Below are 26,329 nucleotides of genomic sequence, written 5' to 3' on the forward strand. Positions count from 1 at the left end.
GTTGCGTTGCACCTCGGGGGTTACCAGTGACCGTGGGGAGAGAAATCTGCATCTCCATGCTCTAGCAACGTTTTTTGGGGTTGATGGCACCGATTGTTGCTTTAATCCAGCGGTTCCCGACCGGGGGTAGGCGAAAAGAGAATCATAATGGTGGTCATCCAGCTAAAAAAAAAGCAAAATAATTAAAAACATTAAGAATTTTAAACGTAGGTAGAGGTTTTTACTGATATTGTCAGTTGTAATATAAGCTATATATTGACTTTTTCCCTATCAATAAAATGTATAGCATAGGGGTTGCGTCCGCTGGAAGGGGTTCGGCCTTCCCTCCTCTCGCCCAACCTATGAACTGAATTCACACACTCCTCGGCTCACTTTTCTTCGGCGTTTTAAGCCGGGTTTTCCTGTGCCGCGCGCAACGTGATTCGCCGTCACTCACCAGTAAGACAAGCAGCACGACTGTTTTCCTACAGAGCGCAATACACCTGACGACAGCGCTTTACGTCGGGCGTGATTGGCCGACTGCTTCTGGAGTTGTCAAATGCGCCGCGCGTTTTGCCGATGTTCTCTTCACTCTTGTGAGTTTTCTTTTCCTTCCCTTCAAACCGGAGCATGCAGACGACAGAGTAGCTGATGCCAAAGCCATATACTTTATATAGCCGCTCTGATCTGATGCGCCACGCTCGGAAAACACAAACACGTAGCGTGATTATGTAACACGTTGCTGCCGACGCGAAATTATACTGTTCGGTTCACGTGGCGCAAAACACCTATTCGTAGGAAAACCTGGCTTTAGGTTTGATTGTTGACGCCTGCCGCGACTAGGCGTAAAAACAAAAAGGTAATTAGTGTTGTGTATAACTTTTGTTGTGGGCGTGTTAATCTCACAATTTTCTACGTCAACTTGTCTACTCCAAGCACTTACTACTCACGTGATTTGCGCTATGGATCAGCGGCTAAAAACTAGAACTAGATCTGTGCGGAAGCGGACTGAAACACAAAAATGAAATACCGTGCACCTGTAAACGTGAAACATATTTTGAATCTTCCAAAAGTGATTCTGCCAAAGCTAACGAGAAACCTCCTGCTACATCAGCTATCGCATTGCGAGACGAGTGAAAAATCACACTATTGGTGAAAAGATGCATGTTTGTAGAGGAAAGTGCTCTTATAATGAGTTTAATATCTCTGTCAAATAATATACGGTGTCTCGAAGAATACAGGGCATGTCATTGCACAGTCATAAGTCACGTCAAAGATTGTGGATTTTTTTTTTCTATCCAAGTCGACGAAAGCACCGACGTTGCTCAATATTCTGTGCCACTTGTAATTGCCAAGTACTTGAAAGACTTAGAATTCAAAGAAAATATTTTTATTTGTCCCCCATTGAAGGGGTCGTGCGACTGTTAAAGACTTTTTTGAAGCAATCGATCATTATTTCCTTGAAAAAAGAATTCAATGGTCAAAATGCATTGGGCTCACTACAGATGGATGAAGATCCACGGAAGGTTGCTACTCAGGCCGTCGTGCACGCGTGGCAGAAGTCGCTCACAAAATGAAAAGGACTCGCTGCACAGACAGATCCCTGCATCGAAACCGTTGCCTCTAAATTTGCGAAACGTTCTTGATGAAGCGGTCAAGGTTGTCAACTTTGTCACGGTGAAAATGAATCCTACCAACTCCAGGTTGTTTAAATTGTTGTGCGAAGACATGGACAGCCTTCACAACGCTTTGCTTTTGCACACCGAAGTTAGGTGGTAGTTCCGGGGCTATGTCCTGACGTTTCTGTTCGATCTTCGGCACGAAGTAGCTCCATCTTTCAGGAAGTGTTTGAAACACTTCACGATTTCTTGTCACAAGATGAGCTAAATTTAACTTGGAAGGATTAAAATCCTCGTTTGAAAAATATATTTCAGAGCCGGAAATGGGTGATCGGTGGACATCCAATCCTTCCAAAGAAGAGTATTTTGAACCGGCTTCATTGTCGATTGCGGGAAAGAAGAAATCTGAAGATGCTCTTCAATGGTGAAATGGCACAATCTGCATTTCGATATACGAATTTATGACTCACTCGTTTCAAATAAAAACATCGAAACAATTAGCGTTATGCCTCCGAGGACCTAACTCTGTACACCAACCGCTGAAATTAGTCAAGAGTTAATTGAACTCGCTTCGAAATTACCATCTCTCGGATGACATCCAAACGCAGGCCCGTCATTTGGGGGGGGCACCCTGGCTTTTGAAAATACACTAAAAATGGTATATATATGCATACATTGAGTACATGTTCTTTGCCCCCCCCCCCTCCCCCCAGGAAAAAGTTGAATTGTCGGCCCTGTGTCCTAACGGAAATTCTCCAGAAGGAAACAAACTACCGCTCTGGAAAATCGTGCTTCCGTAAAACGATGCGTCCCGTAAAATTGTTGGCCTCAGGAAAATTCAGTCCATGGCAGTCAATTTCGAATTTTTTCGCGGAAATCTGACCACACCAACACTTCCCAGATGAGTTCGATGCCTGAGATGGTCACATCTCGCCGTCCATTGTGTCTTCGAAGAACGGTGTATCAAGTGTACGTCTAGCCACACTGGTCAGCAGTGCGACAAAATCAAAAGTGTAGATATCCCGAAATGGCGTTTGCAAAACAGGAAACCACCCTGCATATAATAAATACAGCGTTTACTTGGCCGAACTGGCTAAACTGAAATCCGAAATCCACGTTCCGGATAACCGTCGCAAGAACACACATCACCACCAACGGAAAAACAGGATGAGGATACAACAACAGGGGACACTTTAAATGTTTATTCGTCTCCAAAGAAAATCATCGAGGGCGCGCAAAGTAACTTTTTAAGGAAGGAAAAAACTCATCTCTGCCTCTACCGGGAGTCGAACCCGGGTCCCTCGATTGCCGGACGAGTGCTCTGACCACTAAGCTACAGAGGAGATAGAGATTTTCCTTCGCTAGAGCGTATATGTGCCGAACGGAACCGTTCAATGGACGGTGAACCGATCAGCTAATAGCTCATGAACGACGAGCCACCAGATAGCTATATATATGACATGAATGTCGCCGGTAGAGGCAAAGATGAGTTTTTTCCTTCCTTAAAAACTTAACATCTTAAATAATAAATATCTTCACAACATCCAGTCTTCTGTATGTCTTGTACACTGTTGTTTTCCATATCATTCCTGAGCGCATACTTCAAAATACCTTACGCCAAAATTTCATTCAGTTTCTGTGAATGGTATGATAGTTAGGGGCCCGTATGTCGGGATAGTTTTTTTATAATCACCCTGTATATCAATATGGTATATATATTTTTTCCGCATCAACAAACTTCGATACAAATGGAAGTTTAACCTTTATTTTTTCTGTTGCTGTTTTGTTAATCTAACTCCAATAATTAAAAACTGATCATTGTTCAGAATTGAACAGATGGGGTACAGTATTTGTGTTTAGATCATATTACTTAATTTTTTGTCTATTTGAACAATTTTTCTTATTTTATCTTTCCATAATTTTAAAAAGTTCAATTCATTAGTTCAATTTCTTACTGGCAATGAACTCAATGAAAATTAGGCATCCATTAATAACGTAGAATTAATCATAATAAATCATAATAATCAATTTTTGTAATTTTTATTTTCAAAATAAATTGATTTAATGCCATAAATTTTTAAAAGGGATCTTCTCTCTCATCTTACAGGTATGTAAACCACATCTAGGTGGTCGTGGTCTGGTCCGGCCGCCGTCCATGTACGGTCCCTTTCAGTGTGCACGAGCTCCAAGGAAAGATTGAGAGTTTCGGTGCCTCTGTAGTCTAGTGCAGTGGCTCTCAACCTTTTTTTGTCCGTGGCCCCCCCCCCTTTCAACCATTTCTCATTTCTGTGCCCCCCCCCCCTTGCGAACATGAATAATTTTCTACTCCCCCTTCCTTTCTCCCCCCTTCCCCCGTTTTCCCATTAGAAGATAGTTATTCAAAAATTGTCTGAAGTATAAATATTTTTGAACTTAATTTGATTAATTTTTAATTTATGAAAATAACGAAAAAAGCAAAATAAACGCAATAGGATACAGTAAAAATAGAATAAATCCCTTGGGGTCACAAAGGGTCTGTATCATCGTAATGTTAATTTTTGTGAAGTTTATTGTTTTGTGTTTTTCTCAGTTTCATTTGTATGTTTTATGAGTTGTGTCACACAGTCCTATTGTGTAAACTCTGCGCTTGAAGACGGCACAATGTCATCAAGTTACTCTTTACTGGATGAAATTTGTATTATTTCCAAATTAGTTTGTTTTTTTGTGTAAAAGATTATGGTTTCAATGAGAAAAGTCAGTTGTAGCTTCCAAAATATGCATTCTCATAATGATAAAAATCGCAGAAAGTGGTAGCAAGCAGTTTTGTTAATTTTATTCTCTTCGTGCGGATAAAAGTAGTAATGAGGGAGTAGCCATATACAAATGAATCACAATTGAAAAGTTCAACCTTCCACATCGTTTTCAACAATAATACATGTATCAAGGATATGGGTTCGCGTTGTAGCCCTACTATGAATTTAAAAAATTGAACTGAAATACGTGTGAAATTTTTTTAAATATTTGTTTGAACCATTCATTCCAGAGAAATCATGTACGCAGTGACAAAACTGTTCGTGTAAACATAATAATGATTCATTATCAGGATTTCAAGCCCATCGGAAACTGTAAATAATCAGATTTTCAAATACGAAAATTATCAGTTTGTTGACTTCAGTTTCGATACGGTGAAAATCTGATATTTCATTGGATGACAAGCTACCTTCAAGTGGCTTTTTGGTTCATAATGTGACCGCTCTCTCGCAGGCGAACGAAGCAACGTGCGTGTTAGCTTAAACACAACACAATATTTCACGTAACAGTCCGTACTATATTTAATATGCAGGGCGCATAGGTAACGGGGCATATGGCATTTTATTGGCGAACCATTGGTCCTAGAGTAGTACTACTTCTAGTTGGAAAAAGTACCCGAATAATGTGTAGTACTCAGATATTTGATTCATGTTGCCAGGGGTTACATAGTTATTAAAATAAAAATGTTAACTTTTTATGCGGACACCCTGTGCCCCAAAACCCCATTGGAAAGTTGCTTCCCGGTCTCCAACAAAAAAAATCCAACGTGTCTGAGTTCAAATTTTCACTGAGATATTCGAAGAAAGTTGGAAAAAAAACAACATTAAATGAGGGGGAAACCATTTTACCCGCATTGAATGCTGTTTTTTCCCAAATTTCCTCAATTTTTCGAATTCGCATATCTCGGTGAATATTGCACTTAGAAACGTAAAATTATTTTAGTTGGCATCGGGAAAGATAGAGCAACAACTTCTTAATTGGGTTCTTTGGCACATGGGGACGGTATAAAAAGTTTTTTATTTTTATTTTATAGCTATGCAACCCCTAAACATGAATAACATGAATGACATATCTGAGTTCGACAAGTGATTTGGATACTTTTTCTAGTTGGGTATGTCTCAATGGCTCACCAGTGAAGTGCCATACGCCCTGTTACCCATGCAGCCTCCAAATACACGTAAAAAAATAGTTTGAGACGAAATACAGTCAACTCTCATTTTAACAAATACCATTACAACGGGAAAAATATCGTTTTAACGAAAACTTTTCTAATCCCTCGGATAGGTTTACAGAGGAACAATATAAAAATCTGGAATTCCTTTGTAACGAAATTTCGTTATTACGAAGTGATTTCTCGGGTCTCTTTGGAGTTCCGGCCCAATGGGGTTTGACCAAAGCGTATTAATAAAGGGTCTTTAATACGCTTTGGATTTCACTGTATTTTCCCCAAAAAAAATCTGACATTTTTGCAGTGAAGTAATTGAACTTCGGCAATTCGATCTGAAAACAGTCCTTTTTACTTTTATAAATTTAGGAAGGAAACAAAAGGAAGAAGGGGTGGAGGGAAAAATGGTCAAGAGGAGTTCGGTTGTGCGTAAATGCCTCGAAATTCCACTTGTGCGCAAGGGGATTCGTGCCACACTCTCAGTTTTATGACAAAATTTCACATTTATGAGACGTATGACTACGGGCACGAGATTAATCTCTATATATATAGCTCTTTCAATGTTAAAATATTTCATTTATACGAAGCACAATTTCAATTATTTGATACATTTTCATTTTGATTAGAACTCCAAATCTTTGGCATTTAGACATTTCCAACTATCAAATCCAAGCAGTTTTTGCAAATTGTGAAAACGCGTCGCTGAATTGGTTTTTGCATGCGTATCATCAACACTAAAAACCATAAATTTTAGGTTGACAGATACAAAGAGACGCATTGAGCGGGTTACGGACATTTCAAAGTGAAGACTTACGTGAGACTTACTTTTCTGAGAAATTAACAGACGCAGTGAGTCTCAAATAAACGGATTTAAATTGCTTTAAATGTGGTCATACGCCCTTTAAGAATTTTTTTTCTAATGTCCACAACATTGTTCTTGCAGGATAGGAAAATTGCATTGAAATTATTTGGCATGCTTCAGGCCAGTAGTAGGGCAGTTAAAAGGAAGCATTACAGTATCGATTAAAAAAGATGTGGTGTCAATCTTGGAGGAAGTCCCAATACAGGGACGGCTCGAGCTTACCTGCCGCCCGGGTACGAAGCCTCATGTGCCGCCCCTACTGGCGACCCTGCCAGGAGGCTGATAGGGCTTCGGTGAAGGGCACCTGGAGATAAACCTGATTTTTGTTCAGAACAAAGCCGCGCATAATTGATTTGCAAAATGTGCGTGACCATACGTCCCGCTTTTGAAGTAGAACATTTTTTTTTGTTCTAGAATTATTTTACCATTCTTAATAAATGCCAGATAACTTAATCCTTGAAAGATCACTTATTTTTGTGAGCCATCATCACTTATCCTGTGAAGATGATATTTAACGGGGTAATTTTTATTAAGAAAATTTTTTCAAAGGTGCTTCTGTTATTCCAGGGGCTGGACAAGTGAAAAACCAAAATTTTCCTTTGCCTTCGTTTGACTATTGTGGATCAAATTCTGAGTGAGGGTATGGGCCCCTAGGCTCTTATCTTTCGCAGGCGCCCTCCCGGTCAGATTTCTCACGGCCCTTTCTATAGTTAATTTATAGCCTGAAAAAGCCAAAAAAATTATGAGAATTATCCCGGGCTCTTGTGGGGCCCCATGGGTGAGGGAACCAAAATGGCCCTTGTAATAGAGTACAGGGGTGGCGCTTGCCAACTCGACCCATTGCGGTCACACGGGGCACCGCTTAAGAGGATGCTAAATCCGGGGTGAATGGGTAAAAAAAAATTCAATTTGCCAAAAAAAAAACCAAACTGTCGGCTCTGGAGGGGCGCAAAATTGGAAATGAAGGGCGGAAAAAAATGTTTTGTTAGGAATTTTTTGGATAAATTGTGAGGGAGGGGCATGACCTTCTAAGGGTAGGGCTGACAGGGCTCCAGCTTGAGGCCCGGGACTAAATCCTTATAACTTTTCTTTTTTCACTCTATAAATTAACTGTATAAGGGGCCCCGTGGAAAATCGGGCGTGGGCCCCACGAAAGACTCCCTGACGCAGGAGGTAGGGGCTACGGAGGGAGCAATAGGTAGGAGGTGCAAAAAATAAGTCCCACACGGGTATAGATTTTGTCTCGAGCCGCCCAGATAGCTTACATTCTTGTTTCTGGTATTACGATCAGAGGCCTTGTCTATTTTCTCAACGTTTCCGTTATCGAGGTATAGTAGGACTCAAAAGCGTGATGTCGTGAATTTTTACTATATTAAATTTTGTTGCCTTAAGTAAATTCAACGCTGCCGCCCGGGTGCGCCGCTCCCCTTGCACCCTCGCTTAAGCCGCCCCTGTCCCAATACATTATCACACAGCAATGCAGTTTTAAAAGATTTTAAATTTCGCGGGTATTTTTCCCCATGTATGATTTCGTCCATCTCTTGGAGTTCGTTATAACTGAATTCGACTTTATTTCTTTTCAGCAGAGGCAATGGATTGGCGCCCCCTTTCAAAATTCATAAAAAATACCCCAGGGCAATCATTCTTTATTCGATTTTTATAAATATATTCCTCATCAGACCACTCAGTGCTGGCTGAAGATAGCTTTGTGCTAAACTAGATGGCTCTCCGTCTGTAATTGCATGAAAACGATGGGTTTTTTACAAGCTTTCATTTTTCACCCATCTACTTCTTGGATTACATTTAGTACCAGCACTCAAAAGAATGTCAATGAATGGTCAACAAATCTTTGTCTGTTTTCTTTATGGCAGCCCTCTTTGAATGAAAAGTCTGAACACACACAATTTTCTGTCTTTACAGTTACTCCATTTTGCCTAAACCTCTTCTATAGTTTGTGTCAGGGCCTACTGTCACCCCCAAGTCGTAAAACCACCGAGATTACATGAACCACTTTTCTTTATTTCCTTCTTCCTCATGTTAATGTTACTTGAATGGGGAAAAATTACGGAAAAGATATTCTATGCATTTTGTTTGAAATTAAATTTTTTTAGTCACTCTGACTAAAAAAATTGAATGTCACAAATTTCTTCGTGGCCCCCGTATCAGTAGCCGTGGTTCCCCTTTTGCAAGATTTTCATCCATGGCCCCCGGTTGAGAACCACTGGTCTAGTGCGTTCACCCGAAAGTGAAACGACGTGGCTTCGATTCCCCGCAGGGACCGCTGAATTTTCTCTTTCCAAAATATATCTTCGCAAACGCCAGTTGTTAAAACCTTCGTAAAATGGAACCTGTTGCGCGACCGGTCCCGTACAATTCTCCATTGTAAATTTTTCTACCTCTCGTAGCCTAACTTGGCAATGTCCCGCTCTGCGGAGTTCCTATACGACCAACTATCCAGAATATCGACCAACCACCAGACCAGAAAAGTAATAATATTTATAAAAAATTACTTTGTTGTAATATTAACTTATATTTGTCACAATACATATTATAATTTGAATGTCAATACTGTTTGATTTTCCCATAATTTAGTACATAATTGCTGAATTTGTTTTTGTCTTCCAAATTTTTTCTACATTTTGTATTCTTCTTCAGATCTTCCCTAGCCACGATTATTTTTAATATTTTGCTTTATAGATGGTAGTTCTTTACAATTTCTTTACACATTGCATTGCCATCTATCGGTAAAAAAGAGCAGTCATAATGACTCTCCTTTCTGGCCTTGGTACTGTAAAACTAAACTTTCAACTGACTGCAAATTTTTTTCCTGAATTCTACAAACAAATTTAAAGGAAATGCCAGAAAACCGGTTTTTTCGATTTAAACCGGTTTTTGGTATAAATAGCTTTTACATTTGAACAATAAAATTTCTCAAATATCTATGATTATCTATGTAGTAAATATACTACAATTAATTAAAGTAAAACGTTTTTATTAATGTAATTATCACTATTCCCATAAGTCACTAATCTTTAAATGCTTCTATTTTAACAAAATCTGTTATTAATAAACTTAAAACTAAGAAAGCCCCTGGGCATGACGATATCTCTACTCTCACAAATCTCTTCAACAGCATGCTCCGAATCAACTATTTTCCACGTATCCGGAAGCTTTCTATTACAAAACCAATTCATAAAATGGGTACTGATCCTCTCATTGCTACAGACCCATCAGCCTTCTCTCTTGCATCTCTAGAGTATCCGAGCGTATATATAAAACACGGCTTGATAACTATCTCAATCAACATAACATCATCCGACCTGAGAGACATGGCTTCCGCCGGGGGCACTTCTGTGTAACCCAACTGCACAGAGTGACAGAATTCATAATTGGCTCATTTAACTACAAAGATTACGTCTGTGCAGCATGTCTTGACATAAGTAAGTCGTTCGACAAAACTAAACATGATACACTACTGGTCAAACTTATCGACATGGGCTTTCCGGAGCATTTTTGTTCCATAGCTATCTCTTTCAGGAAGAACTTTCTGAGTCAAAAATGGAAAAACATTATCAAACGTGCACCCAGTGAGAGCCTCAGTTCCGCAAGGATCCTGTTTAGGCCCTCAGCTCTTCTTACTTTATATTAATGACATTCCTGCACCTCTCTGGTAGGAACATTGGCTTACGCGGGGGCCCCCGAGCCAAGATTATAATGTTGTTTTGCAGGGAAAACATTAACCCCCCCCCCCCTCGAGAACATTCTGCGTACGCCTATGGGTAGGAATCATAGCACTTTTTGCTGATGATGCCATCATACTTACCAATCATACGAAACATAATAAATGCCGTGAAAATCTTCAAGAAATCATCGAGGCCATTGAGAACTGTTGTGAATCAACACCATTGAGCTGAACCACATCAAGTGCCAATTTATTTGGTTCACGGATCCGGGAAATGCTCCCAGCTATAACGATGGAGCGGCCGTGGAAACAGTAAGGAAAGTGAAATACCTAGGTTGTATTCTAGACCGGCCAATGACTTTTGGTCCGCAGATTGTCAGGAACAAGGCCACCCAAGCTTTAGGAATGCTCTCCAAAATGACATTTCGCATACATTTCCTCAAGCTCGTCTCTTCTTAAAACATAAAGTCATACTATATAAATCTATACTTCGACCAATTATGACATATGCAGGCCCCGGTCTGGGCCTACGCAATTCATAGCAACATGCAAAAACTACAATCTCAGCAAAACAAGATCCTGAGGTTTCTTGTGGAAGCACCTAAATTTGTACGTGGAGCTGACATCAGGAAAGACCTGGGTATACCCCTTATACTGGACTTCATCAAGGAGCTATCTACAACCCACTATGACAAACTATAGAACTCTGAATACGGCCATCTCAATGAGATAGTGGATTGCGACCCATTACAAACAACAACATACCATAGGCCAAAAAGGGTATAGCACACTCACTGGACACTCTACTGATAAAGAAAATTGTGTATGCTATCATTATTTTTGTTACAAATGTTTTCGAGAAAAAAAAAAGGAATACAGTCAAACCTCGTCAGTGCGTCACCCGGTTAACACGTCACTCCGCTTACCGGATCACTTTTTGGAAGTGATCGCCCAATTATCCTCAGGCAGGAATTGGCACAGCTATGACTTACTCCGTTTAACGAGTCACTCCGCTTACTAAGCCATATTTTTGCTCTCCCAACAGTGACTCATTAACGAGGTTTGACTGTATAAAAGAAAAGAAAAATTTGAATTAAAAAAAGAGATAGATTAAGAAAATATATATTTATATTGTGCATTGGGCTATTTTTATTGTTCTTTATAAGTCATCACTGTATCTACTTCGCCACTGGTATATTGTACTCATTCTTGTATCCGTATGTGTTACCTCTATATATTATATGTATTGTATGTGTTTTATGTGGTTTTTGTCTACCAACGACTTTTTTAAAATACTGAATATATTTTAATTTTTCCCCAGTATTGTGACCTTTTAGAGCGCAGACTACATTTGTACTTTGGACATGACCTTAGACTGGATTTTTGTTTACACAGACACACACTCATGCTTCACTCATAAATGTACAAACTTGTCTTTCTCCTTCACAACGCCTCAGAAAGGCTATTTGTATGTCGTCAGACGGCCTCATTCGGCTGGGAAACGACGTATTGTCATGGGAGACTTTAATCTAAAAAACAAATTCTGGGGTTTCAAAATAAACACTAGGCAAGGTATAATCTTCAAAGATTACTGCGATAAAAATGCAATCAACGTTATTAGTTCAGACATCCCCACACATTATCCAAAGGTAATAAATCACAAACCAGCTGGCATGCACTTTAAGGGGTTTGATATCAAACACGACTGGGTTACGACAAGCGGTTCCCGAGTTATCACAATGTCACGTATCTCGAAAACGAGCGACCCGGGGAGTCTCGAACCTCCTCCAAACGAATGCCGGCATGCACTTTAAGGGGTTTGATACCAGACATGACGGGGTCTCGACAAGCGGTTCCCCAGTTATCACAAAGTCACGTATCTCGAAAACGAGCGATCTGGTGAGTCTCGAACCTCCTCCAAACGAATGCTGGCATGCACTTTAAGGGGTTTGATACCAAACGCGACGGGGTTACGACAAACTGTTCCCTAGTTATCGCCCTCTAGTGGCCAAGATTTTGATATCGAAAAGACACTGTCAAATCAGAACAGAAGCGTAAAAGATTTCTAGAACCAAAATGGGTCTATCAGGGGTTTATAATACCAGTCGATACACCATCACCTATAAAATAGTGTTATTAGCTGCAGGCGAATGTGGCACGAAGATATAGCTATTGCGCAGATTTATCTAAATTTTTACTTTTCATAAACAGTTAGCGCCCCCTAGAGGCAAGGATGACGTTGCGCGTACTATATAGGCAAATAAATGTCGGGAAGGAGGGAACGCCCGTGCCTGACATGGGTACTTCGTTATTACCAGCTGCTTGATATGGAAATCATTCACCGGCCAGAAACAGATATGGGGGGGAGGGAAGGGAAAATGTCTCTAAAGAGCCAGAAATACAATAAAAAATAATCATTATATCCGGTAAAATACGGGATGCTTTTTCACTGTACATCACTGATTCGATGGGTAAATTCATTTGAGAATCTTTTTAGCGCCATCTTTTGGAAAATAAAATCCTCAAGTTACAAATGTTAAAAAGGAATCTTATAATATAGCTATATATAGGAATAAAAAAAGTCAAAATATTACAAATATATTTTTTTTATATATATTTGAGATTTTGTGAGTATCAAAAAAAAATTTTTTTTTAGTATTGATATTTACAAAAAGTAATTTTTTATAGATAGTTTTTTTCTGCTTATTGTTAAGTTCTTTGGCTCGATGGACCAAATGAAATAATAAGGGAAGCGAACTTGTCTGTATTGCTTCCTCTGATTGTAGAAGATAGGTTGTCCCTGAAACGCGAATGTCTATTGACGCGTATTAACCTGTGTGTTTCAATAAATACACGTTACAAAACATTTTAGGAAAATAAATTCCTTGGGGCAGTGGTTCGGTAGGATTCTTTTTTCTGAATGCGGGAAGGTCCAGTCATAAACACGACTAATGGAAAACGAACGGGGATATAAATGAAATAATGAATCACTGATAGACCGGTGGTTGAGAAACACTGCCTATTAGAGTAACATGGGCAGAGTTAAGAATCCTTTTCGTGACGTCTGTAATATCCAACAACCCACATGATGTTAGCTAACGATGGTGAACAAGCACAATTGACGTACAGCACCCATTATTAAACTCAATTTAAAATCATCGGCAATATTCAAAGTACGAAAGTGGAAATTACCTAATATTCAAACTTTTATGCTTCAGATTTTTTTGTTTTTGATAAAAAGTTATGTCGGGAATGAGAAATCTGTTATTTTTCCCAGTTTTTCTTAATCAGAACAAAACTAATCTAATCGTGAATCAACATTGTTATGGAACATTTTGAGCGTTTCTGAAGGCCCCGATCCCATTCATAACAAAAGATCAAAGTATTTATATAGATGACAGTAAAACAAAATTCCAAGCAATTTATAAAAGCGCCATCTATAACACAAGAGCAAGATGATAATTATGAATAATTTATTATTAATTAACAATTATTAATTTCAAAATATAAATTTTTAATTAACAATTATTAATTTCAAAATATAAATTTTTAATGGTGGTTATTATGTAAAATTAAAAAAATTAATACAAATAACAATACAATACGTTCCAAACTGCAAAGTGCCAATGGTGAAAATGACTTGGAAATTTGTTTTCTATCAAACACCAGCGTTTGACATAGGAACTTTAATTGAATCGGTGAGAAAAAAGAGCGGTACTAGTCCGAAATCTTACATAATCAAGTTTTAAGTGCTGGACAGGTAGTTACACACATAGTGTCTTTCACTCATTCAAATTTAAAATATGCCTGCAATGAATGAAGGGAGACTAGTATAGTATTGCTTTTAGTCTCAAGCTTAGGATTTAGATCTTTATATTTATAGAATCAATTCATTAAAAAAAATGGAGTGGGAACTTGGACTCTTACACTGTTCGTTCTTCTCACCTATTATAATCACCGGAAAGTAATCACTAATTACCGTGTATTTTCGTTTATACATTTATAATGCGGATCAACGAAATGAATTGTTCCCACTGGAAGTTGAAGAGAAATGGGAGTCTCCCTATCATAGATTTCCCCTCCCCTGAGTGTTATGTTATGCTAAAGCCAGGTTTCCTTTGGAGCAGGTTCTTACAGCGCGCAGCGTAAAAATGCTGATTTGTCAAAAAAAACAACTGAATTTCAGGTTTTTAACCACACAGGACCGCAACTAGGGGGGGGGGAGGGGACAGGCGGTCTGGTGTCCGGGCGCTGAATCAGAAGGGGCGCCGAATTCACCCTTTAACTGCTTCCTCTACATGCAAGGGGTGCCAAAATTCCGGCTTGCCCCGGGTGACAAAGTATCTAGTTGCGGCCTTGGTGCTATAAAGACACCGAGGGATCTCAGAAAGACCAATTATAACTTCGGTGATTTTTTTTCGATATGAATTCAAGCCGGGTCTTCCTAGGAGCAGGTTTTCTGTGCCGCGTGCAACGTGAATCGCCCAGCGCGACACGTCGTCCACTCACCAATAAGAAAAACAGTATGACTGCTCTCCTACAGAACACAATTAGGCTCACGACAGCGCTTTACGTCGGGGGTGATTGGCCGACTGCTTCTGGAGGACTCAAATGCGTCGTGCACCGCGCGTTTTGCCGATGTTCTCTTCACTCCCTCTCTTGTGTGCTTTCTTTCCCTTCAAACCGGAGCATGCAGAGGACAGAGTAGCTGATGCAAGGCCATATATTATAATATAGCCGCCCTGATCTGATGCGCCACGCTAGGAAAACGCGTAGCGTTATTATGTAACAAGTTTCTGCCGGCGCGAAATGGTCTAATTCCGTTCACGCCGCGCAAAAAAACCTAATCACAGAAAAACCCAGCTTTAATTCTGTAATGCCCAAGCTGTACAACGCTCGTGGTTTTTTGTTTTTCCGGTGAATATCATTTTCGTCAAAAGGTTAGGAAGCGAATATGTGCTAATTAATATACGTTAAGTTCAATTTCGAGAACAGCTCTCTCACTAGGATACGCGTTGGATTTGAGCACTTGAACTCCTGAAGTCATTTTATCTATTTAGTTTTGTATGTAATCGATAGATGGCACAACTGTGTAATTCATCTTTAAAGCTTAAGAAGCTCTTAGGAAGGAAATTATAAGTAGAATAATCGATATTTTCATACTGTCGACGACCACTGTCTAAACCTGGTTATCAAAAATTTATGTACAAATTTCATATCATATAAAAATATCACAACTTTAACTATTAAACAGCTTAGACAATATCGATTGATTTTTATAAAAAGTATTGTCTTACGTATATTTCATCGTCAACTTAATCTTGCTATTTTATCCTGTCGACTGCGCCATACCACGAAAGGTCCCTCTCACAAGATGAAGATGGATCATTAATTAATGTGAGCAGACTTTCGATTTTAACGCACGGGAGATGAACATTGGATAAAGCTATGACCCACGTACACTGTTCCGAAGTTTAAACAATTAGAGGAAATGTAGTTTTATTTAATTGTGGTTTTTATTGATAAAATATTAACAAAAAAGTTGTTCCATCAACTGAATTTAAAGAAATGCTATCTTCTACATATCCCCTAATTCTTTTGAGCGGTGGAGCTGCTTTCGATCAATGGCCTTGGCTCTATAGTAAAGGCCGTTTCTTGGTCAGTTTCTTTCAACTGACCATTTTCACATTTCAATAGCCAAAAGACTTCCACAAGGGATCTGTGGAACGTAGCACACATTAAAATAAATCGATCCTCATTCGTGATGCACATTAGGCTGTTCCATTCTAACCCACTCGCAATTTCTGAATAAAAAAAAGGATTTCTGCTCAAAGGGAAAAATTGGCCACATTTCAAACAATTTAAATCCGTTTGCTTGAGACTCGCTGCGTCTCCGGATTTCTTAGAAAACTGTAATAAATTGTCACGTGAGTGTTCATTTAGAAATGCCAAAACCAACGTCTCTTCGTATCTGCAACCTAAAGTTTATGGTTTTTGCGTTGATAATGCAGATAGGAAATTATTTAAGCAACGCGTTTCTACAATCTGCAAAAATTACGAGATTTCATATTTGGAAATGATGTCGATAGATTCAAAAGATTTGGAGTTCGAATCGAAACTTTAAATAATGTCAAACAATTGACATTGGGGATCGAATGAATGAAATAAATGTATTTCAACGGTGAAAGGTATAAGGATGAATCGTGGAACGAGCTAAACATTTTATAAATGTGCAAGTCGTGTAACAGAGAGACATAACTGAGGCATTCCATCCCCTTGCACAGAAGTGGAATTTGGAGGCATTTACGCACAACAGAGCCCCTTCTGACTCTTCTTTTTTTCCTTCCTTACCCTTTCTTCCTTCCTAAAGTTATAAGAAGAACTGTTTTCACATGAAATTGTTGAAGTTCATATGAAAACAGTCCTACTTTAGCACTAAAATGCCTTCTTTTGGAATATTCATCTCAAACTATATTTTACTATTATCCCTTCTTGGAATATTTCATTTCAAACTATTTTTTTACGTGTATTTAATGTAGTTCGAATTGTGTGTTTGGCGGAATCAACGGTGGGTTCACCAGGTGCGTGCCTTGGGCCCCGGAAAACTCCAACCTTGCACTTTTCTCTAATTTAAGAGGCCCAATAATTTCTTCTGCTCTCGGGGCCCTCAACCGGCCTTAATCCGTTTCTGGTTATATGTGAAATGTTGTTCTTTGTTTAAGCCATCTCACAAGTTGCTTCTTTCGTCTGCGAGTGAGAAGTCTATGAACCAAGAACCTTAGGCCCTCCTCACACGGGGAAACTAAAGTTCGGCAACTGATAAGAGAAACCGTCTCCCGAAGACCAGTACGTATATCGCTCTAGACGCCCTCACACGAGGAAATTAGCGTCTTGGCGAGGAAATTAGCGTCTTGGCGACGAAATATCGAACGCGACTCGGTCACTTGGCGACTGACATGCTAGTCGCCGCCAACTTTTGTTGAAGAAACTAGAGAAACTGCCTTTGGCATTCCTTCATATTTTCGTCATGCGAGTTTGGACTCATATTGAAAAACAATCCAGAGTATATATATAATAAATTATCAGTTGAAAGGATATAATGAAATTTCTTCAGAATTTCAGTTCACAGGTAAATACACGATTTCTTTATTTAAACTGATATTATTTTGAAATTATAATGAAATCAGGGGCGTCGGAATTGTTTCGAAACTGTGGGTGCTCGTCTTTAGTTTTATATCGGAAAGTTTAATTTCTTAATGAATTCTGGGGTGCTCGGATCCATGCCACAAATAACCGTGGGTGCTTGAGCTTGCACCCCTGGCTCTGACGCCACTGAATGAAATGGTAAACCAGGACTGTCATTTCAACGTTTTTCAGGGGGGGGGGGGGGGCAAAGAACATATACTCACTGTATGTACGCATATATACTATTTATAGTGTATTTTGAAAGCCGGGGGGCAATAGCCCCCTGATCCCCTAGATGACGGGTCCGTGGTAAACACATGGGATTTCAAAAGAAGATGAAGCATCACAAAAATTATATCTGGTAAAAAATTTCAGGAATAACCAAATGAATTTGCCAAGTAGGATCTCAGAAAAAAAAATACATGGCTGGGAGCTCCCATGTTGCTCTTAAGACGGCCCTGGATAAGAATCTGCAGAAAATTTCAAAATACTGTCTACTTTTACATGTACCTAAACAAGCACGTGTTCCATAGGGATGGTCCCTGATTTTCCCCCTTGCTTGAAATGTCTGTAATCTAGGTCACGTACGCGCACATCTGTGTGTGGGAGTATTCGGGGAAAATCATTCCCTGAAACATAAACAACAATTCATGTGTTGTTTGTCTCTAGTTTTGCCTATAGTTTATTTTTTGCCTCTGGGAACCAGTTTTCGTCGTTTCATCTCATGAAACTACTTCAAATTCTGCGTGACAATATTTTAACTAATAAACAATAAAAATATATTAAATCCAACATATATAGGTACTGAAAGGCACATTTATAGAGGGAAAAACAGACGGATTTTTTTTTCCAAATGAAATGAAATTATACTAAAAAATTATCTAATTTTTACCATTTTATTGTCATTTCAAAATGATATCAATTTAAATAATGAAATTTTGTATTTACCTCTGAGCTGAAATTCTGTAGCAATTTCACATATAATAGAAATTATTTTTCTTATTTATTTGTTTCGATTTTTCCTAACCCGGTTAACAAGATAGTACCGGAAGATAAGAAGGAAAACTAATAGACTGTGCTGTTTTTATTCAGTTTCCCGGGCTTTGAATATTTTTTTAGTAGCGCCGTGTGAGGGAGAACGAGCAACTCGACTCGTTCTAGTCAACTCAACTCGAAGCAACTGGAGCTCGATTTTAGTTTCCCCGCGTGAGGAGGGCCTTAAGGCAATAAAAATGCCTAAAATAGGCACTAAATAAAGGCATTTATAAGTCAAGGAAGAAAGAAAAAATAGCTAAAGCCAAAAACTAGCTGAAAAATTGGTTTCATTCAACTCCTTCTTTAATAGTGGTTTATAATAACAGCATTATTATCCAAGTTAAACAGATTTCAAGCCCAAAATAAAATGTTTGTAGACCCTCAGGATTAAGTTAATTGCAGGGCCCAAACGCGGAGCCCATGGGAAAATGATCTGTGAGAATAATTCTAGTTTTTGTTGTAAATATTATTTGGAATAATCATTTCCATAGTGAAAACATAGCTACCTTGTTCTATTGTAGTATAAAAAATATTTTTTAAATTTCCACAGATGCGAGACTCCTTCAAGCGCGAAGCCGTGTGTGGCCGCATCCGTCGCACATCTCTGAGGGTGACTCTGGTCAGTTTAATCAGATAATAAATATGTATATAAAATAAGTAGCCGTTGTTGTTTGTAGTGCATTTCTGATTGCCAAAACTAAATCAGAACAAAAAAGAGCCCCAGAGCCCTGTCTGTTCCTACCCCACTTGTGAGAGCCAGGATATCAACCGATGTGATGTTGAGTTTGTGTAAGCATAGACGTGACCTAGTAAGCAAGGGAGGTCAGTGAATTTAAATTTCAAATTAAGATCGGTTTTTACTTTTAACAACCATCAGAATATGCTTTTTAAGAAATGGTTGCATTGCATTCACTTTGACCAGGTGTGGCTCTAACCATGCAGAAAACCTGTTTCAACTATTCTGGTTGATTATCAGTTTTGATCATTTTACTACTATAGACGCAGGGCTCCCACTCGTCCTACTTTTTGGTAAAATGTCCTACTTTTCCACCACAAATCCTATCGACAAAATTTGTGTAATTGATTTTAATTGAGCAGGGAATCAGATATATTGCCAAATATTACAAATGTTGGAGAATGCAATTAATGATTCTGCCAAAGCAGAAATTGTATCGTTTTTAAGGTTATTTGGAGGGTGTATGTGGACCATTTGGTTGATTAATTTTTCATTTGCTTAGTTTGAGGGTTCAACAAGTATAGTAGTCATTAAAAACTGCTGTCTGGATGGAAAAAATTTTGTATTATCACTTCATGGTCTTGGACAGTAACTAACATTCGTCACTCAAAATGATGGTACAAATAGGTGAAACAACGGTTTGCATTACAAAGCAGTTGGATACATAGGCCTATTCTATTTGGTTATTCTGATGCTATCCAATGGCATTCAGTTGTATTCTGTATTTTTAAGACATGAAGAGGCATAAACTATATTTACAATGCTCAGCAAAGAGCTAGAAATGGAAGTGCTTCATTTGTCAAAAATTATTGCACTGGCATTGAACCATAAAATGTGGACAAATCCTTTTAAAAAAATGATGGACAATGCAGTAAAACTATCTGGTTCACCTTGCCTTATTTACATCGGATCTTGTAATCCACACGTTTTGCACTGTGCTTTTGAGAGTGGTATCAAAGGAGCGTAATTCTTAAAAACATCAAAATTTGCTGTGCATTGTTGAAGAGAGTTGAAAAACTCTGCACTTTGGAAGACTCCAAAAAAAGAATGTAATATGAGGAGAGATGAAAAGAATTATCTGTGGTTGCTAGTACACTGTTTTGGTAGGACAGTTTCTCAGTTCAACCTGAGAAACTATCCTAGCAGATAACAACTCTAGAGTGTATTTATCACTATACAACATTAAAAAGTAATACACTAGGCACTGTTTTATAAATTTATTCTTTCTGAATTGCTTTCTCCCAGGCGTTGCCACGGTATTTTAACAGTTCTACAGTATTTGCTGCGGCCAATTTAGAGCTAAACATATAAACTAACTGTTCGAGGCTGACACAAACTTCGGCAGCAAATTTTTCAAGGAAAATGAGCTGATTCCATTTGATGATTCTGAAGCTGAAATTAAAGACATTATTTTTAGATGGCAAAACTACAAATCAAAAAAATCCACCAATAAAATATAAATCATGAAATCACTATGGATGCAAAAGAACTCTAATAAAAACCTAGTTATTTGAATAAATACCAAATTTACCACCACCCTAAGGTGTAGACGCCTGTTCTTTATAGTTTAATTACAGGAAAGCTACTTTGGCCGACCACCACTATGGTGCAGTTGTCAGCCGAAGTTAGTTTTCTGTGGTTCCCAACATCAAGATAATGCGAGACAATCTCCCCGTTTAAAAAAAAGCAACAGTACAAATATTGAATCATTACACTCCGTTCACAGTATTCACTGAGATAATTTGAAAATCAGAGGAAAGTTGGGGGGGGGGGAAGTAGCAAAAACTAATGGGCAACGCTTCTTTCCTAACTTTACTCTGATTTTTGAATTCAGTTAACTCTGTGAATATTGCACCACATGAAAAGTTTGTTTTTCTTTTCATTTTAATAACTATACAACCCCATGAGTGACAAAGCTGAAATTCCTGATTTCGCACAAATACATTCCAAAGAATGGCTTTGATATGTGTCATCGTTTTCTTGCTATTCCCGTTTTTAAAACCTGCAGGTGATTGTGGGACACTATATTCAAGTAATACAAGCATTTAAATCACAAGAGTGCGCAAACCACTGGCGGGCCCCATTGTGAATTTCAATCTGTCCACGAAAACATTTTATTTCATTATTTTCACATAAACCTTAGGACACGCAGTTAAAGATAATATGCATTATTGATTTTGTTGCTAGACTATAACCAAGTATGCAGAAAGTATCTCAGTACCATTGATTGGCGATGAGATACTTTCATATTCAAATGCATGGATTTGAATATGGTAAAGACTGAAATGGGAGAAGGTGTTTTCCCATCGTTTGGTCTTTAAATGTCAAAGTCACTCTAAAAAAACTAATCACAATTTTACTCACTGATGGGAATCATCCCTGCCACCAATTAGTTTGTCGTATGCTTTCTTGACAGACTCTGGTGTAATCTTGAGATTTGCATACTCTGTCCAGATGATGAACTTAGTTACACTCAATGATGGGAATGGGTCATACTTTGTTTCATTACCAAAAAAACAAAAATTCCTCCATAGCAAATCACTGTTGTGATGGCCTGCGAACTGGAACAAATAAAATGTATGTGTACATACAGCAAGAACAACAAATGTAAGGGAAAGATATGATAAGACGAAGCGACCTTGTTTTTCTTCATTTTCTCCCTTCTTTCTTGTTTACTAGAAAATGAATGACAGCAGCCATGGTGTTGAAACGTCTCAGATGTGTATTTGTGGAGGAGTTTCGGGGGTTAGAATGGAAGACACAATATATGCTATTTTTTGTCCAGCACATAACCATTGTTTCATTCTAGTGGTTTTAGAGCAGCTCTTTCTTTCGACGACTACTTTCTATGCTCTCTCTCTATTCCTTTAATTTATATTTTCTGGAATTTATTTTGCCTTGAGTCCCCCCACCCCCGATTATTGTGCATTTATTACTTTTATTGGTGGTGAAATGCCTATAAAATTCCTTAGTACAGAGGAAGCAATATTATACTAATTTCAGAGCTTCTCTCTGATCCGGAGTCTAATGCATCTGATGAGATACCCCAGATAAAGAAAATAAAACAAAGCTTACTGCATGGATTATGACGAAAATGATGCCGATGTATACACTGCCCAATGCCTGGATCTTCTCGACAATTTCATATGGTTTGGGAGAAAAACCAAAACCCAGATTTCAAGGAAGAAGTGGGACCATCTCAGGAAATTCTACCAATGCCGGATACATCGCCAAAAACTTGATGTTTTCATTCTTTTTTTTCAGTGCCACTGATGGGAAATTTAGCATTTCGAACAAATTTATATGCCACTCAAGTAGGAAAATTTACACTGCCATCTCATTGAAAGAGATGTACCAGCTATCAATATGCTTATGTTGGTCATTTTGGCCTTCAAAATCGGTGGAAAGGGAATTTTTTTTAAAGAAAATGTTGCTTTTCCTGCATCACATCCTAGGGAAGCTTTCAGTGTTCTAGGTGTGCGGTGTGCCCGCTGTGCGACTACCTGTTGTTCGCTGGATTTTGATGAAAATAAAAGAATAGTTGCAAAATTAGGGTGACCATACGCCCCGTATTTCCCGGGACAGTCCCGGTATTTTCTGGTTTTTTGGTCATCCCGACTTTTTGGCAAAAGTGTCCCGGTTTTTCCCGTATTTTACACAAAGCCTACTTGAATATTTACTTATTATTGAAGTCAAAGATTGACATTATTTTTCAACTCTTATAGTTGTAATTATCATAAAATAATTTATGATAATTACAACTATAAAAGAGAATATTAATCTCCCACATTCGTCTTGGTGAACGTTTTTCTTCGTGGAATTCATTTTAATCCACTTCAATTTGCAGTAATGGTTCATTTCCCGCCATTTTGATTTTTTCGTAATTTCAACAACATTTGGCAACTTTGTTTGGTTTTGGCGATAATTGGCGATGTCCCGTATTTTCCCGTATTTAGAACCTTAATGTCCCGTATTTCTCTCAAGGAAATATGGTCAGCCTATGCAAAATGCATTTATATGAGTCCTATGTATCAAGTATATGAAGTTAGTTCGGAAATTTTTTTTTTTTTATGTAGTGCCCCTCAAAAGGTTAGAGCGCCACAATTTTTTTTTTGCACCGGGCCGCAAAATAATTTCGTCCCTGTTACATTCGTTGAGCTATTAATAAAAGTTATATAATCCCTTTCTCCTTCCTGTGCATTCCCTCTCTCAGCCACATCTTAATAACAAATTCAAAAATAAACTCTGTTTAAAAACTGAGGCATGTTTTGCAAAAAAAAAAAGCGGAGTCGACCCATTGAGAAGAAATATAAGTTTTTAAGTTAGGCCCTATTTATATCTTCTCTAATAGACGACCCAAAAAAAAAAAAAAAACCAGGCTGTCCCCCTGGAAAGTTTGCAATATATGGTCACGTTGTTAATCTCTCAACTCCATTTCAGGAAACAGCTTTGATTGCTAAAAACCCTGAATAATCGAATTGACGTGTGTGTGTTTTGTTGTTGTTTTTACGGGGATGACGCGGGATCGATCGATAGCTTCAGCTGCTGGGATCCATAGCAATGCGTGTGGGGATGAAGTCCCCATTTCCCGATCGAATCTTCGATTTTTTCGTACATCGCTCACTCACGCCCTTGTTATTACCCGCCACGGCTGCGCGTTGGCCCTCTGTGTTGTACGCACACAAACATGTACATTTTGTTATGATGCTCCTATTCAAGGTACGTTTCTAAAACTGTTTTTGTCAATTTCGTCTCGTGTTAGCCAATGTATGGATGGATGAGTCGCGCCGGGTGTCGAACCCAGGATCTTCGGCTTGCATTGGATGTCTGTGTTTTTATTTCAATTTTTCCCCCCCATGATTTTTGTGGGGGTACGATAACTGGTGTGAATGAGAGGAATAGCCCTTTATCCATGGCCTTGTTATTCGTGGGATCGGGCCCCTGGGCTAATATGAATTTTCTGGGTCTCCTATATGTAGACGAAGCATGCGGGCTGAACTTGAAATTCAACATGCAGCCAGTTTTGGTGGCATGTGCTCCACTTGCACATGCGAGAAACAGGCCCTACTCTTGCTCAGGCCTCCCTCAGCTCCGACGTGGTGCCAGGACTTCGCATAACAGGAAAATATCAAAAAAAAATTTTAAATCCCTGTTGCTCCGTTGCACTGCAATATCCACTAATGTCCAAAAATTAATCTTGTAAAGCAGTGTTTTCTCAATCACGGGTCCAAATCTTACTGGACCCACATAGTCAGTTGACTGAAGTTCGTTTTCTGGAGTTCGAGGCGCAAATGTGAGCGGATCTCTTTATTAAAAAGTCTCGCCACAGAGAGTAATAGGCCTACAACAGTACAAATGTTCAATCATTACACTTCACTTATAGTTCAAAAAATACATAATAGCACTATAAACCTTCAAAAATATGCATTATACTCTGAAAATTCTTTGATTTATGTGCATTATATATATGTAATGCTGAAAAAGGCCAAGATATGCATATAATTGGGGCTCTAATGGTTAGCCTCTACAGCTGGATCCCGCTTTAACGAATACTATTATAATGAAAATCTCATTTTAAGGAACACTTATAATCCACCAGATAAGTTTACGTAAGAACAATACGAAAAACTGGAATTTGCAAGGAAATTTCGTTATAACGAAGTGATTTCTCTGGTCTCTTGGAGTTCGTTGTAACGGGATTCGACTGTATTTCTATTTTTTATCATTCGATTGTTCTTCTGTTTTTGAAAATATTATAATATTTTGAGTGTTAATGCATCTTAAAACAAATGAAGTATTTAGTGCCAGTAAGTGAACTTTTGCTTGCATAATCATTCCATTTTCCGTTCTTTTTTCTTAGGATTTCCCAGAGAAGATGATATTGAGCATAAGACGTGAAATGTTATTTCTGCAGCATCAATTTATTCCAGTCCGGTTACCTGTAGTTTGTTGAAATTGCGTCATCGAATTACTTGGTAAAGTTCATTGAATTCTTTGAGTCTTTGTTATCGATAGCGGAAGATGGAGCATAGCGAGATTCCCCCCATTGAAAATGTATTTGTTTTTCATTTTATGAGCTTCATATTTTTATTTGTGTTGCACAATTAAGTAATCAAGGTTTGTTACCGAAATATATGTATAGTCGAACTCCACCATCTGAAAAATGCTTGGCAATGATTCCTTCCAATAACATTTGAATCCCTCGTGACTCTCCTTGGGTGTTGCATTTCTAGAAATTCCGTCTTGGAGAGTCTCTATGTTATAAAATATAATACTGACCGAATTTGATATTTATAGCTTCCAGCAGTTTAGGCTTAGCGATGATTACCCCATATAACTTTTGAGCCCCTATGCCCACTTTAGTGGCTGAATTTCGAAAAAAAAATCCTCTTGGTGAGTCTTTATGTGTGTCATGAAATAAAACTGCTGACCAAAAATTTCATAAATATAGATAGCTCCATCGGTTTCGGCTCGGCATGATTTCTCTGTATAACCTTTGAACCCCCCCCCCCCCCCATGACGCTCTTAGGGGTCGACTTTTTAAAAAAAAAACCTTTCCTTAGTAGTTCTTTATTTCATGAAATGAAACTACTGACCAAATTTCATACCCATAACTTGAATGGTTTTGGCTTAGCGATGATGAATCGGGACATGTCATTATATATATATAAATAGATAGATGAATATTCTCATTTGTAGTTGTAATTATCATAATATAATTTCTGAGTTGAGAAGGTAATTTTAATCATTTATTTGAAGAATAATGTTTGCTTTGTTGAAAATACATGAAAAACCAGAACATATTTGTAAAATGTCAGGACAGCCAGAGAAACAGAAAGTACAGGACTGTCCTCGCAAATATGAAACGTATGGTCAACCTATGATAAAGCAGTATAAACAAAGGGAATCAATGGCGTCATTACTTTTAGTCTGGAAAAAAAAAAGATTTTATAATAAAAAATTTACGGTTTTTCAGATATTAAAAGAACTCTTTTAAACATGATTGAATGGAGCAAATCGAGGGAGGTCATTTCTCAATGACCATAGCTGCAACTAAGGGGGAATCAGCAACAGCTGGTGCTCGGGGCGCTGGATCAGAGAGGGGCAAAAATTTCATTTTTTATAATCTTTCCGTCAACATTACAATAACACAACAACCAAAATGCATGCTTGTCGATGCTGACTAAACATCTAGTTGCAGCCCTGTTAATGGCTGCACATACCACTGAAAATCTAAAGACCAGTGAGTAAAAACCATGCACTGTTGAAAAACTTA

The 26,329-nt window shown here is 38.4% G+C and overlaps 1 protein-coding gene across 2 annotated transcripts in view; it reads left to right on the plus strand.

Moving 5' to 3' along the window:
* Positions 1–23,536: 23,536 nt before the first annotated feature.
* Positions 23,537–26,329, plus strand: part of LOC149071025 (synaptic vesicle glycoprotein 2C-like) — a 32,801-nt gene continuing 30,008 nt past the window's right edge. Inside the window, exons 1-2 of one of the 2 annotated variants that reach the window (XM_089248610.1) lie at positions 23,537–23,772; positions 24,914–25,028. The gene's annotated coding sequence lies outside the window, so the exon portion shown is untranslated. Of the gene's footprint in view, positions 23,879–24,913; positions 25,029–26,329 lie in introns of both variants that reach the window. The other variant, XM_089248611.1, reaches the window with a different exon arrangement.

The sequence above is a fragment of the Pholcus phalangioides genome, unplaced genomic scaffold, assembly GCF_987345545.1.
Source record: "Pholcus phalangioides strain wild (caught in Gottingen) unplaced genomic scaffold, Ppha-v1.0 ptg000020l_1, whole genome shotgun sequence".
Classification (NCBI taxonomy): Eukaryota; Metazoa; Arthropoda; class Arachnida; order Araneae; family Pholcidae; genus Pholcus; species Pholcus phalangioides.